A 16273-nucleotide genomic window follows, 5' to 3' on the forward strand; every position below is an offset into this window, starting at 1 on the left:
GATAGTAGCAGAGAGGGGGGCAGATTCTTGGTTTCACACTTGGCTCTGAAACTATCTGATGCATTGCTTCAGGAGAGTTGCTTTCAGCAAGTGCCTGAGCCAGGACACAATCAAGATTATTACCATCTTCTACCTTGCAGAGAAACCGGAGAGTGACTTCATGTGTTTTCAGTGCTGAAGCATTTCTAAAATGGTCTTCAGATTTTAAAATAACCTTCTCTGTTGTAAAAACCATAAGCAGACACAGGAAAATGCCAGCAGGCAGAGGTAAACTGAGTACATTCCAATGTTCCATCAACACATCTTGAAAATTCTTCATCCTCACTGGTGAGTGATTCCTGAACAACATCCAGAATGCTAGGCTTAGGGGCCAGCAAGGAAGAAAAACAGCAATATAACTTTCTAAATCCTGCCCCTTGGTAGAACTTATCCTCAGTGTTGATTTCATTATGATTTCTTTTTTTCTACCTCTCTGACTAAATGAGGACTTGATGAATCATTGCTTAATTAAATAACCATGAAACAGCGGGATGTATACCCTGGGCATTCTCAATGGGTGGGATGTGTTTTCACTTCATTTGGTTCATAGAGGAAAGGTGACTCGAAAGGGAAATTTTTTCTTCTCCATACATTTTTTAAAAAAACACACACTACAGACGTAGAGAGAAATAAAGGACTTACTCCACGAACATCAGCATATGCCTTAGTTTTTAAAAGTGTTTACAGACAATTAACAAAAAAGTCCAACATTTAAACATCCCTTTATGTCTTCCCAGGATTTGGAATAACTAAATGAATCATTTCCATCCACGTCTGGCCTCTGTCTCTGGCAGAGAAACCAAAAGACTATTATGGGAGGGCTTGGTTATAGTCTTTGTTATTAGTCTCAGAAAATTAGTCGAAAAGTCAAAATACACTGATTTCTTTAATTCCCATGAGGATATGGGGCACACATCCTCACAGACATACACACAGACACACACAGACATACACGATCTAAAACTTTTTGTATTTTTTCAGTAGTTAATACTTTTAGGTAAAAAATCCAGAATCCTATTGTTCCTTATAAAATAGTTTTTAAGCACTGGAAAAGTACAGACCGGGTGCTGAAACCATTCTTGTCCCTTTTCCTTCCGTGTGTCTCTCACTTCCACGACCAATGCTTTGCGTGGGGTTCAGGTGTTAAGAACCATGATGGTAAACGCTGTGATGTCCCTGTGATTGTAGTCTCTGCCCTCTCCATATGTCACCATCCACACTAACATGACCTTACCTCAATGTCTGTCCTCATAAGCCTTCAGAGTTTAGCTTACTTCAGTGTTCAGAGAGGCTTACTGTCGTCATCCGCAAACTCAAATAATACATGAGACCATATCTGACGTGAATTCTGAAGAGGCCCTGCTTTTTCACGCTACTTCATCTGGAGATGTGCCTATCGGTTTTAAAAATTATCTTTGTGGCAGTTATTTATAACAAATGTCTTCCCTTTCTCCACTTTGAGTTTTAAGAGCCATTATGAGTAGAAATTTGTTGATTTCTGAAGACAAGTTACCAGCACTGCTTCCTCACTCTGCCCTTATCTCCCTTCTATTAAACTAGTTTATAAAACCATGTGTTTCCCTGGTAGCTTACTTTTACCAAAACCATTTAAATTCTTTACTGATTAATAAGAAGCAGGACCAGAAATTAGCAACATGAGGATAGAAATTAAAAAATCATCTGGTTCTAAAATTTTCCCTACAAAATAGAATAAAAGGGTATGAAGGGAGACTTAGGAATGGCACTAAGGTGTAAGATTAGCAGGATGAATGAGTATGATGTACCCTGACTATATGGATCAAAAAGACCTGAATTTCTTGTCATATTTTCAGTTGAAAAAATTCCTAATATACATGTAGTCCAACAGGGGAGCAAGTTGCCAAGATACCCCTTTTCTTTAGAAGAACAGAAATTCCTTTTTACCTTCAGTGGTTTAGAAGTGCTTCTTCTTTTTTGGATAAAAGACCACAGAGACTTTATCCTATATGTAAACCTGATCCGCAAATTTCTGCTAGTTGTTGGAAAAACTAGAAAAGTTATTTTTGTAGGCATTCTGCTAAAATCACTCTGAAATAATTGTATCATTGGTTCACAAATTGGCCCCCCAATATGGAGGGCAAGGAGAGACCTATCCAGATTGGGAGCTGGCCATTCTAATAAGCAACTTAGGAGGCTTGCTTGTGCAACTGCTAACCCACCAGGATCTTTAAAGTTTCTATGAAGACCTTACCTGGGTTTACCCTGGAGGGTCTCCCCATCTTACTCTCTCATGGTTACCTCCTACTGACAGGGCCCCCTACGGGAACAGTGGGTGCAAGATTTCCTAGGTTCAGCTCTCTGATCCACTCATCCTCCTCAATGGCCTCCTCCAACGCACTTGCTATTTGTGCTAAGCTGACTTGTTAGCAACCTGTGTTTCCAAGATTTCTATCAGAGCACATCTCATTCTGACAACTGTGAATGGTTTCTGTGATCTGCCTGATTGTACATCCATGGTCCTTGGCAGAAAGGCAGCTTTGTCCATCATACACATGTCCCATATGAAATTATTCCAGACATGTTTACTGTCTACATATTACCTTTTCAATGAATGTAGTTTATTTTAGGAACAGAGGTCCAGAAACGGAGTAAGGAAAGGAGGGTTTTGGCTCTGGTCCAGCACCCGTATGGGAAAGCTAGGATGACACCTCACCTCCCTAAATTAGTTTTCTCTACAGTAAAATACAAGTATTGACTCAATACCTTCCCTTTCTTAGTCTAAATACCATGGAAGTTTTTCATCACAAAGGGTAAAACGTGTCTTCCTTGGTACATATGACTGAGTGCTAAAATATAATCCCTGTAAGCCCCACTACTGATGTCATACGAATTCTTAAGCGTTATTCCCAGAGTATCTGTTCTACCTCATGGTGGCTGGAACTCCCTTTTCCCAAGATGTCTAGTTACTTCTGGACTTCTTTTCCACTAAGGCCTGTGGTCCAACAGTGCATCTTTTGGAGGGAGAGAAATTACATTAAGTATTTAGCTTCACTTCAGAAACCACTGCCTATGGATACTTGGGCTATCAAATTTGGCCTATAATTTGAAGACTTTCCTTTTCATTCTTTCAAGCAATCTATTTTAAGTTTAAAAATTACATCAACTGATCAGATTTGTAAAAAAAAAAAAAAAAAAGACCCACACATCACACTGACTGTCAATTTGAGACTATATTCCCAACATTAAGATGTCAGGTAAAAAAAAAAAAAAAAAAAAAATTCCAGAGTGGTAAATCCTATTAATTTTAAGTACTTGTTAAATAGTGGAAATATTTGTGTTTGTATCTAATTGTTTTCATCTAGATGACTGGCTTTAATTAAACAATTCTCAAATATCAGGACAAGATGGAAGTTCACTTTATTTTTAAAGGATGAACGTTTCCAATAAAGGCAATCTTTACAGCAGTTCAGGTTAGGGACTCAGGAACATTGCCATTCAACAAGAGAAAAACATCAAGAGCAAAAAGGAAAGTGTTTCTACTCAAACAAAACTTATGTCCTTAGCTAATTCAATTAACTTCTCAAACCCTTAGTTTTCACATCTGTCAAGGAGGATATTATTAAATTCAATTCATGCACAGTTATTGAGGGGATAAAATGTGAGCTTAGAACAATTAGACATGTGTTACACTCTGTAAAAATGCAAGGGCTATAGTTAAAGCATACAGTTAAGATCTGGGATGAGAATCAGTGACATGGTTTTGATCCCATTTAAGGCAAATCATCTACCCATCTGGGCCTCAGATTCATCATCTATAAAAGAGGGAGCTACATTCAACAAGGTAACTTTTCTATCAACGATGGAATCTTTTGTTGAACAACTGCAAGCTGGGTAAACTTATTTGATAAATGTGTGAGGCTGGGTGAAATGAGTGTCTTAGTCTCACATAGCCTGCCAAAGGCAGAATTTAATCCAGTGGGCCAAGCAACCTGCTAAGCTCTGAATTAAAAACATATTTAAAATGCTCTTTCATCAATAAAACTTCATAATAAAACAAACAAAACTCTTTGAGGAATAAGAAATGCAAAGTACATCAATCTGTGATGAGTTTACAAAACCAATCTCTAGTGTTTCATTAGCGAGTACAGATGTTTTCTTGCTTTTTCACCCCAGCACATTTTTTCAACATGATACGTATGTCTCCACTGTCCTGTGTCTCCATGACACAGACAATAAACACAATTTGGCACAATAATTTAAACAGTCCATGCAAAACCCACTACTTGAATGTAACCTCTATTTTTATAGCAAATTACAGGAAATATGGGGAGATATATATATATATATATACACACTCACATATATATATATGCACACATATTATTCACTCATCAATTTATATAAATTCATATTCATCTGTTTAATTTGCTTTAAGAAACTCTTAAGGGAAAACAGCACAAACATTTACTCAGAGAAACATTTTAGCATCTATGATTAGGATGGTATTTTTATAACTAACAGATTAACAAAATACTAATAAGTAACATCTAAGGTGAAGGTGCTTTCACAGGGCAAAAGAAAACTATCAGGGATTCTGATTTCTGGGCAAACTTCTTACGCCCTGACAGATGAACTCCTGCTAATATTTAACTTCCTTCCTGAATTGCATTTAGTGGATGAAAAGTTCTGTGCTAACCTCCCAGGAGGAAGTAGAACATCTACTTCTATCTGAGAACTTAATGTCAGCAGCTAAGAAAGGTAAATTTGAGAGCATATCACCAGCACTTGGTGGCCCTAGTACCAGAGGACAGTAAATACGACAAGTCCCTAAACAGAGGAGTCAGGGAGCAGAGGTGAGGGACCACTCACAATTTGAGTCTACTTCACGATTTAATCCCAAATCAGGTCATGACTGTGTGGTCCAATTCTGGGTCGGGAAGATCCGCTGGAGAAGAGATAGGCTACCCACTCCAGTATTCTTGGGCTTCCCTTTAGGTTCAGCTGGTAAAAAATCCGCCTGCAATGCGGGAGACCTGGGTTCCATCCCTGGGTTGTGAAGATCCCCTGGAGAAGGGAAAGGCTACCCACTCTAGTGTCCTGGCCTGGAGAATTCCATGGACTGTATAGTCCATAGGGTCGCAAAGAGTTGGACACGACTGAGCCACTTTCACTTTTTCACTTTCATGCTTTAAGTGTCACCACTTAAGGAGATTTTAGATACATATTTTAAATTGTCAACTAAAGATCATTTGCATGTATATATTTAGGAATCTTTCCACACTGAGAAATTTTAACTTTTGTGTATTCTTCTTGATGCAGAATACAAAGAAAATTTTCTCTGTTACTGAAAAGCCAAAAATTCTCTTTTGCAATAATACTTCCAATTGAAAGACATTTTTAGAGAAATAATATAACGGTCCCTCAGGTTAGTATTTGTCAAACAAAGGTATTTGGAGGCCTATTAAGTCTGAAAGATGTTTCCCCTTGAGCATGGAGAGCTCAAGTTTGATTTGACAAAGACGTAACTAGGAAGTCCTGCAAAGAACACAACTGTCGATGCTGAAGGTGACCTTGCCATTTCGATTCAGTCTGAATTAGATTCAGGAAAAAACAGAAACAACCCCCTGCAGGTAGACCTTCAAGAAATGTCCAGCATAAAATTGTGCAGAAGACTTAGAATGCCTTCTACTGCTACTTCTACTACAGTAATGGGATAGCAGAGAGTTAGGCTAAGAGGCAAAGTTTCTTTGGAGACAATTCAATAGCCTTACTGGGACATAAGCTTCAAGCTCCCTGGCACTTACTCTGTGTTTCCCTGTATGTGGCTACTGCCATCAGAACCACTGAAGACAACTTGATAAAAAGAAAAAACAAAACTAAGGCCTGGCCCCGTCCCAGACTTACCAGATCACAATTCCTTGGTCAGGGGTCTGAAAATATGATTTACATTAAGCTCCCCAGGTCATTCTGATGTACAAAGAGATTAAGAGCTACCACTCAGTTTTAAAAGATACTTAGGAAGGATCACCTGTTCCTGGATAATCCCATTTCTTCCTCCCCACTATAGCTAAGATATAGGGTATACTGAAAATGGCAACAAGGTTAGATACAACTTGGGACTATGCAATGATCCAGGGGCATCAGTGGTGAAAAAAACATCTCCATAGCTTCTTCATTTGTTTTCTCATTCTTGAAATTCTCAAAACTCTTCATTGTCAGAAGAAGTTCGGGAAAATGATGTCTAGAAAGTCTAGTATAAGCTTGACAATGATGGTTGGTAATAAAGTTAATATATATTCATACACTCTTATATTCAGCTAAGGCCTCTGTGGCCCAATTCAATATACAACATCTCAAAACACTTGAGACAGCAGAAAACTAGTCAAAGTATGTGAACCTACTAAGATACTTAAAAAGAACAAACGTTCACCTTTTAACTAGAATAAATTAGGTAACCTATATTTCTGATAAAGTACATTCACTGGAGAAGCCTGGAGAAGTATATAAACAAAATACATTTTGTAAAAACTATAAAACTAAAAAACTAACTATAAAAACTAAATATATTAAATAGCCTCAACTAGAATGTAAGCTCTAGAAGCAGGAAATTTTGCTTCAGTCTTTGCTATATATACAGTTCTTTGAGTAGGTTCTGGCACTCAAATTGGCTATTTGGTATTTAATATGGTTGAAAAGAAAATGATAACTATTGATATTTTCACAAATATCCATCTAAGTCTCTTTTCCCATAAGCAACAAATACCCATTTATTTATGTATCCCTTACTGTTTCACTCCCTAGAACTTACTAGAATGTAAAGAACATGTCTATACATATATTTTTAAATTTACCATCTACCCTCTGAAAATGTAACTGTATGTAACTTTTGTATGTAATTATGTAATTTGTATGTAATTGTATGTAATTTTCGCTGATTATATACCAAGCTGTACCAGATTGTCTGTGTGTGTGCTTGCTTTTCCAAGTACTGTGCACAAAAATTACTTCCTATTTCCACTTACTTTTTTATGGTGATTTTTCATGCTGTGATAATTTGCATTCTTTTTTGGTAAACACCTGGCAATTTCCTATTTGCCAATATTCCTAATATTAAAGAAAGAGCTGCCAGTTTAAACAACTGCTAACAAGTCTTTACATTAAAAAGTATAAGTTCTTTTCAAGTATATGTTGCAGAATTTTCCCAAGCTGATGTTTGCTTTTTAATACTACAGAGTTCTGTCCAACATAAGATTTCACTTATTTTGTGGTCACATTTTTTGGTATTTTATGATTTTTATCAATGCTGAGATAAGCTTAATCAAACATGCCTATCTGCTCATTAGGTACAGAGGGTCATTAGAGTTCAATTTGGTGAAGTGGTCTTTAGTTTGGAAAATGTGACCTGACTTATGATATCAAACTTGAATAAATGAATAAAGTTATGCTGTAACTTCTAAATTATGAGAAGCACAAGTGATAAGCATGCATATTTGGAATACTTTTAACAATGTGGTCCTTAAATAATCTTATCATCATTCTCTCTTCCTTAAGACTGAATGAGATAAGCTTCAAAAATAGTCATTCATCCTCTGGCCTTAGTGGGCATTTTTTTCGAACTTCCCTTATTGATGGATATTCTCAGCCTCTGACACAATGGATGACCTTTCCATGTAAGCCCACACTACTTTGTCTTTTAACTTCCAAGTATGTTTCCTTGAGAGATCACAAACAGTGTAATTAGAGGTTATAAGTATAACCTTACATTTCCCTGGAATTAGCAGCTACCCTGGTCTGTCCTTGTTTTAGGAATGACAGTAAAATTGGCTATCATGAGAATGCAACTGAATTCAGTTCAATTTTCTTTTTAAAGTACAAAAGAATTATCTCTGTGTTGCTTTGAAAATGACCTAGAAAAAGGTCCAATTCAGAATCCTGAAAATCCAGTTTGGTTTTAATATTAATATTTTGGTGAAATAATGCATATAAGTGAATAATTTGTTATAAAATTTGCACAATTGTCTCAGAATATTACTCCTAAATTTCATATAAAGTTGGTTTTTAATAATCTGAGCTCAAAGAAATCACTAGAAATCACTGGGAAGAAATGCACCACTGTATCATGACTTTGCCCAAAGTTTTTATCTGATTAAATTTACTATGTTTCCTAGCATTCCCTAAACTGATGTGGTATCTAATTCAATCTTTTTATAAAGGAGCATTTCTGAATGGCTAAACTTAAACTAGCAGGAATTATGGATAAGTCTCACTTTTGAATTCTTAGATGAATTAGAAATTCCCTCATGAATAGACAAGAGTCTTAAGGTACGGTAATTTCAAATTATCTCTTTGTACCCTCAGAATCCTTCTGCCATGTAGAACATACACATTCATACAAATCAATGTTGAAAAGTTAAATCTGCAGGGAGGAGGATGGCTAGAGACAGAACACAAACAGGAGAAAGAAAAATGAGCTCTGCTAGCCCTATTTTAGTCAGACTTTTGACTATTTACAATAAAGGGAAGTAAAAAGATGAGAAAGAACCACCAAATACCAACAATTTGGTCTGCAAAACTCTCAGCAGAGCTCTGAAGTCACTCATGTCCTCTCCCCACACCCCCTCCCCATGACTGCCTCAGCCTAGCCTCAGTTTCCACAGGGCAGAGGGAAGCACAGAATCCAAATATTCCGATTATGCATTTATACAGAATACAGATAAGTAGTGTAAAATCCTCTCAGGAATTTGTATCAAATACTTTACACTTCTTATTGCTAAACAGAGTAGGCACACCAATTAAAAATGATTTTCTGATTTACAAATTTGCATTTTGCTAAAACAGTAATGAGCCCTCATTTTTCATACCTCCGATCAGCTTTTCTGTATGTGAGGCCACCAGGTCTTTGAGCTTTGGTTACCAAATAAACAACATCCCCTCAAAACTCTGAGGGAAAATCAACAGCCTTGATCTGGCCTTGTTAGGAAGACATGAAAGCCCACTGAACAGATCACTGGGGAGGAGATGAGTCTGCATTTCAGTTTCTCATCCATAAAGGAAATTGGATGAGTTCATTTCTAAGGTTGCATGTACTGAAAACTTCTTTAATTTCTAATTAAGCATTCACTATTTCTCAGTGTATTTCACCATCTAGGTTTATAATAATCACATAAAAAAGACATGCCTTTCCACAAACAAGAACAGAACAGAGAGCCAGGGGGGAAATAGTTAGAAACCTGTTATTAAAACAGATTCCAAAAGGAATGCTGAAAATGCTGGATCTCCTTTCACTTGAGCAATTACCATTTTCTTCAAATGGTATCTAGATAACATGATCCATTTTTATAAAATGAAAGCTGGGATACCATCATAATTTAAGCCCCACAAGAGCAGGAGCTTCACTTTTCTGTAAATGAAGACTTACATGGAAGATTAATAAAAGAAGAGATGAGCGGCTCTGGACAAAGCCGTGTTAAGAGCCTTATTCCCACATCATACCCCAAGGGGGCGCCATACGGCTTCCAATGCAGGTGTTCGCTGACAGGCTCTAAGTGTGCATGCCCTGAGGCATAGATGTTTTCAGCCCTCTGAGCAGTCAAGCATTTCAGTCTGTTGCCTCTCCTGGACTGATTTTATTGGTTTACCCTGTACAGCATACTAACACATATATATGGAATTTAGAAAGATGGTAATGATAACCCTATATGCAAAACAGAAAAAGAGACACAGAAATACAGAACAGACTTTTGAACTCTGTGGGAGAAGGTGAGGGTGGGATATTTCAAAAGAACAGCATGTACACTATCTATGGTGAAACAGATCACCAGCCCAGGTGGGATGCATGAGACAAGTGCTCGGGCCTGGTGCACTGGGAAGACCCAGAGGAATCGGGTGGAGAGGGAGGTGGGAGGGGGGATCGGGATGGGGAATACGTGTAAATCTATGGCTGATTCATATCAATGTATGACAAAACCCACTGAAATGTTGTGAAGTAATTAGCCTCCAACTAATAAAAAAAAAAAGAAAAAAAAATAATCCAAACTAATATTTCTCAAAATAAAGCCGTAATACAAAAAAAAGAAAAAAGAAAACCTGAAGTACTTTAGAAACGTTAGTTTTTACTTGCATTGTGATAGAAAGATTGAAGACCACTTAGCACATAACAAACTAGCCAGTTAAACTTGAGTAACAGGTGTGACCTGTTGCTGCTGACAGAACCTTAGTGTGGATCTTAAAGTACATGTGATTGTAGGACCACCCACCTGAATTTGCCAGCCAGCCTGCCCCACAAGGCCAAATAAACTGAATTGCTCAATTCAATTGCTTACTTTTCCCAGGGAGGTTAAAAAAAAAAAACAAAAAAAAAACCCTAATTTTCACAGAACATCATTTGGCTTATTGGAGTACTTCTGGTTCTTTTTGATAAGCCTTGTCATCTGCATAAGAAAAGGTAGCTACTTTTCTATTTTTTGACTGGAAGGCATGCAACTAGTTCATTAAGGGGGGTGAGGGGTGGAAACACCATAATTTGAGTAGAAGTAATAGAAATTGGAGACAAGGTCTTTGATATTATACACCACTTGAGGTGGGTATCTTTCATCAGACCTGCCCTGTCAGATCAGACTTTCAGAAGTTTCAGATTAGACTTTCAGATTAGACTATTCAGAGTTGAGACTGTGCTAAGTACTTTATAAACATTATATAAGGTTCTCATAAGTAAAAAAAAAAAAACAAAAAAAATTTTTTAGACACTAAAAAAACTGGAGTTCACAGGACTAAGTGACAAAATTCGATTTATTCCAGGTGACCTCTAAGTCCTAACAGGTAAGACACCTGATTGGTTGATCCATTCCAGTTGCTTACTGTGGGCCTCTGACTAAAAGCGCATACCCTTCCCCATCAGAATTCTGAGCTCTGTGAAAGTACAGTAAATGTAGATGCAAGGTCCCCAGATGACTTTGCTGTGTAGACTGATAACCAAAGTGAAGAGCTGCCTGTTTACCAACTAGGGCAGACTAATTCTTAAGTCCATCTTCAAGCATTCATGCATGTTCAGATGCTCAATCATGGCCAATTCTGCATGACCCCACGGACTATAGTTCGCCAAGCTCCTCTGTCCGTGGGATTTCCCAGGCTAAGAATACTGGAGTGAGTTGTTATTTCCTCTTCTAGAGAATCTTCCAACCCAGAGATCAAACCCACATCTCTTGAGTCTCCTGCATTGCAGGTGGATTCTTTACCAAGAGTGGCAGCTTAATATCAATAATCAGAATCAGACCTAGTTATAATAGCTAACAGTTTTGGAAGCAGGCAAAATTATCCCACTTCCTTCTTCAATATTACCATCAGATGACTCCATACAAGAAAGATGTATTGGGTGAAGACAGTTTCCTAGAATTTCAAAATTAAAAACAAACTGAATGACAGGAGTTATTTTCACCCCAGTCTGGCAGCATATTAGATTCACTTTGGGACAATTTTTTTAAAATACTGATTCTAGGATTTTAATCAGAGATCAGTTAAATCAGAATTTCCAATGACAGGCCTGAATATCATGATCTTTTTAAACTCCCTGATGATTTTAATGTGGAGCTGTGATTTAAGAACCCCTGTCCTTAAGGCTTTAGAGTGAAGTTCAACCTGTCATCTATTAGGCAATGCTCCTCTAACTTTAGCCTGCATAGAACCACCTGGGAATTCTGGTAAATCACAGATTATGTTCTGCTAGTACCAGCATGAGACTTGAGAGCCTCTATTTCCCATACATATGATGGTGATGATTTGAGGGGCTCATTGAGCAGCAAAGTCTTAGAGCACTTGGTTCTCAAACTTGGTTGCACATGTACCAGGCCTACCTGTCCCATTTCATTTACTTGTATTGCCTGCCTCATCCCATGGGCAATCAGGTCTGAGCACTCTGGGTTACGAAACGCCTACTGCACTGACTCTAGGTCACCTGGCACAACTAGCAACACCCCAGCAGAGCTGTCTTTAATCAATACATACAGTAAGTCATTGGCCTACTCAATTGTGCTGGTGTATTGTGAGCTGTCCTTCCCCATGGCTGGTATTTAGGAATATTCAGAGCCACAGAGTTAATGGGAGAGCCCATTAAAACAGGGTTCATTCATTCTACCTCCCAGCTGCAAATTCTTAACCTGTCAGTGTAAGGATAATAGGAATAACCTGACAAGGTTATGGGTATTAGTTAAGTCACAGCATCTATCCAAGTAAGTGGCTTTTATAGGGTAGCTCAGTTGGTAAAGAATCTACCCGCAATGCAGGAGACCTGGGTTCGATCCCTGGTGTTGGGATGGACACCCCCCCCCCCCAGAAAAGGGAGAGGCTATCCATTCCAGTATGCTGGCCTGGAGAATTCCATGACTGTATAGTCCATGGGGTCCCAAAGAGTTGGACATGACTGCGTGACTGTTACTTCACTTTTCAAGCTGCTATTCCCACCCATTTTGTACCTATGCCCTTTACAGGTGTTGGGCATGCCCACTGCAAATTGGGCAGCTCTTTTTAGACAACTAGACTAAGCTCCTTCAAGGGACAGTGAAGTTTGGAGTAAAATGCCCTAACTTGTTATAGGCCAGAAAATGTTACAAATGTTAAACCAAACCGTAATATATATCATGACATATTACAATGCAATTATATCTGTTGGACTTCCCTGGTGGCTCAGTGATAAAGAGCCAATGCAGGAGACACGGGTTTAATCCCTGGTCCAGGAAGATCCCCTGGAGAAGGAAATGGCAACCCACTCCAGTATTCTTGCCTGGGAAATACCATGGACAGAGGGGCCTGGCAGGCTACAGTCCATGGGGTTGCAAAGAGTCAGACACGACTTGGTGACTGAGCAACAACAATTGTATCTATTAAACCAAACCAACCAACCCAAAGCCAAAGCAACAAATCGTACCAGAAAGAATGAAAATAAAAAGGCTCAAGGCTCTGGACTTAAAAAGACTTAGCCCATCTGGGAAGAATTAGTCTTCCAGCATTCCCTAATTGTGTTCAGGACTTCATCTTTGTACTAACCACCCTGTGTGGCCTGTTTAGTCTCTCACTGGACTGCATTCCTTCAGAACAACAGCTCTCTCTTCTCAGGACATTCCCCCACAGGGAGGCTTTCACAGGGTAGGTATTCAATAAAACAGTACCGAAAGAACAAATAAAATAAACCCATATGTACTCACTCCAGAAAACTCTTGGTGGCCATGGTTTGCTTGCATTCTATTTCTTATGTGTTAAAATACTTCAAAACCTATTTGGCTGGACAATCAGTGACGAAAAGCTTTCGCCGGAGGATGTTAATATAAATAAACCCTATGCACCGGAACATCTTTCCACATTCCAAGTAGCCAAAAACTCAATTGTACAGAGTTTTGTGTACAATTTACATTTTAATAGTGATTGCATGATTAATTTTTCCAGAACTATTTTGCAAGTTAAGGTGGATTCAAATCATTTAACATCATCTCAACAATCACTTATAAATTTAGTAGTTCTTCCAATAGAGAAGAATTTTTCAAGGGGTCAAGAGTAGATGCTTAACCTATTTTTGAGAAGTTTCAAACATCCAAGCTGATCTTAATACTCTTCATCAAAATTTGTGAATTCACAGAATCTACTCCAATATCTAATATAGAAATCTATGACGTGTTTCACAAAACTGAGCGACAAGCTCTCGTTCATTTGTTCTTTAAAAAAAATTCTCAACCAATGCATTCAATCTAAAGTCTCTAAGCTGGTCCAGACATCCCATAAAGATGATAATTTTTTTTTTAATGAATGCCTTTATGCCTCATCACAATCACTGGATTTCTCTTTTATGTTTGTCAGAGAAAAAGAAAACGAGGTTAACATTTATTGGTCATACCTTTATAACTGCGTTTGCATTTTCTAAGATGTGTCCTTTAAAATTATAAAGGGCATCCTTGACTGAACCAATACAATGATTCATCTTCTCTCCTAAGAATCCATTTAACACTTGAGGGCAATCAACCATACTGTGTTTCTGTGGCTTGTATTTGTAAAACTTCTGAGGCTCCTTTTTTAGCCTTAGGCAACCTGGTCAGTCTTACTTTAGATGAAAGTTTCCAAGAAAGTATAACAATAGTATCTAGATGAAAGGGTAGGTGTTTTTGGTTATCTCATCCAACTTCATTTCTATACATGAGAACCTAGAGTTGTCTCAGAAAGGCTTGTGGAAGGCTGCCACAGAGAGCAAAGACAAGGACCAGAGTCCCATCCCACCACCCTCTCCATTAAGTCCATCACACCTGTCTGCTGGGAGGTACGCCCTCCTTGGAGCTCTTGTACTCCTCTGGGTCTGGCTGGTCATGCCACGGCTTCAAGGCACCCAGACCACTTCTCAGCCTTGTTTGTGCAGCCAGTGACCTCGAGTAATGAAGTTTAACAGCTCTTTTTGGACAAAAGGCAGGCTTGCTTACTGTCTGCTATAAAAGTTCAGTGTAAATCCACGGAGTGCATGGAACTCATCTGGCACCTCCTGCATCACCTCAGGGGACTCATGTGCAAAGAGAACCAAAGCAAGGATGCTACTGATCACACTGCTCTGTCTCTGAGCCAGGAATGCCGTGTCTTCTGCCAGCATCCATGAAATAGGAGCACTCTTATTTACTAGCTTTTAAGAAGTACACAATCAAATCCCAAGCCCGACACTAATTTTAGCTTGAAAATGCAAGTTTACAGTTATTATAGCAAATGATTTAATTAGATTTATTCAGAACATCTGAGATTGGTCAATATAGAAAGAAAATTAGGGTGAAAGTATATATGCATTCCCATTCCTCAAAAGTTTTTATGCTAATTTTGGCCCTAGACTTTTTTGTCAAAGCTAACTAAAATATTCAGGTATTTATGAGGCAGATTTAGTTTTAGCTAAGTACAGTCATTTTGTAAGTAAAATATGCAGAAAATAGTATGTCAAAGTAATATTCATCACAGATTATTAAGCTTCTATTTATCTCTGGAAAATCTGAATACAGAGGTTGGGTGAGTTGACAAAATTTCTAAGAAATTACTTTTTTGAATGCATAGCTAAATCAATTTAGTTAATATTTAAAGGAAGATTAAAGAGAGCAAGATGGCTGGCATATAACGGAACTCTCTTTCTCAATGAACTCTCTAAAGAAGTAAATATTTTAAAATATTTAGTCTTCAACAAAAGCTATTTATAGCAAAGAGCACAGATAAAGTTGTCTATATACATTAAAACAACAACATCAACAACTTGGGAGTAAAGAATTCCCATTTGGCACCTGTGCTTTCTGCACCACCATGACTTGCTCAGAGAGGCTTCCCTAGCATGATACCTGGCTCTCAAGACAGCAAGAGGTACAGCATAGTAGTTACGACACTTGCATCAGTTTCTAAATTCCAGGCTAAAATCTGCATTTTAAAGTCTCAGCCTTCTCACTTCTAAACAAATTGGATGACCTTGGGCAAGTTACTTATTTAGTTAGTTCTTCAATTACATCATTGGGTTGTTAACGAGGACTGAGTTAACAGATATTGAAGACATAGATACCTGGCACATTTCCTAGTATGATGGACACTCAAATGTTAAATGTGATTCACTTTAAAATCTGAAGTATAGAATGAAGCCCCTTACCCATGGTGTAGTTCCATTCAATCTTTTCATCATACACATAAGACACTTGCCCCAAGTGTTAAAGCTATTAAGAATGAAGCTGGGTCTGCCATTTCAAAGCTTCCATTATACAACATACTATTACGTAAATACACAAATACATGTGTTTATGCCTTTATGCTTTAAATGTGTTCTCCAGTATTTAAAGGAAATCCTCCATTCTTCTCTCTCCTGCCAACATGTCCAACCTTTTTTAATATGGAAAGAAAGATATGATAGACACACACAGAGAATGTTACATCTAAACCATGTTGTCTATCTGCAGGAATGAATTGTTGAAATCCATTATGGACCTCATAGGACAAAGAATATTTAAGTTTTGCCAAATTCCCCAAAAGCAAAAAACCACTTCCTGTATATGAACGATATAACCAAAAAGATGCTAACATTTGAGTAACAGCTAACAGTTTACACCTGCCTTCTTTGTATGTTTCTGTATTCTTTCCAAGGTCTTAATTTCTTGGAAAAATCCCCACATTTCCAACACTTACAAAGCATTCCACATTTTTAGTTGGGGCTGCCAAACAGGCTATTTTGTGAAAGCACAATATGCATTTTCCAGAAGCCCAATTTGAAGCC

This window comes from Cervus elaphus, chromosome 9 (assembly GCF_910594005.1).
Source record: "Cervus elaphus chromosome 9, mCerEla1.1, whole genome shotgun sequence".
Classification (NCBI taxonomy): domain Eukaryota; kingdom Metazoa; phylum Chordata; class Mammalia; order Artiodactyla; family Cervidae; genus Cervus; species Cervus elaphus.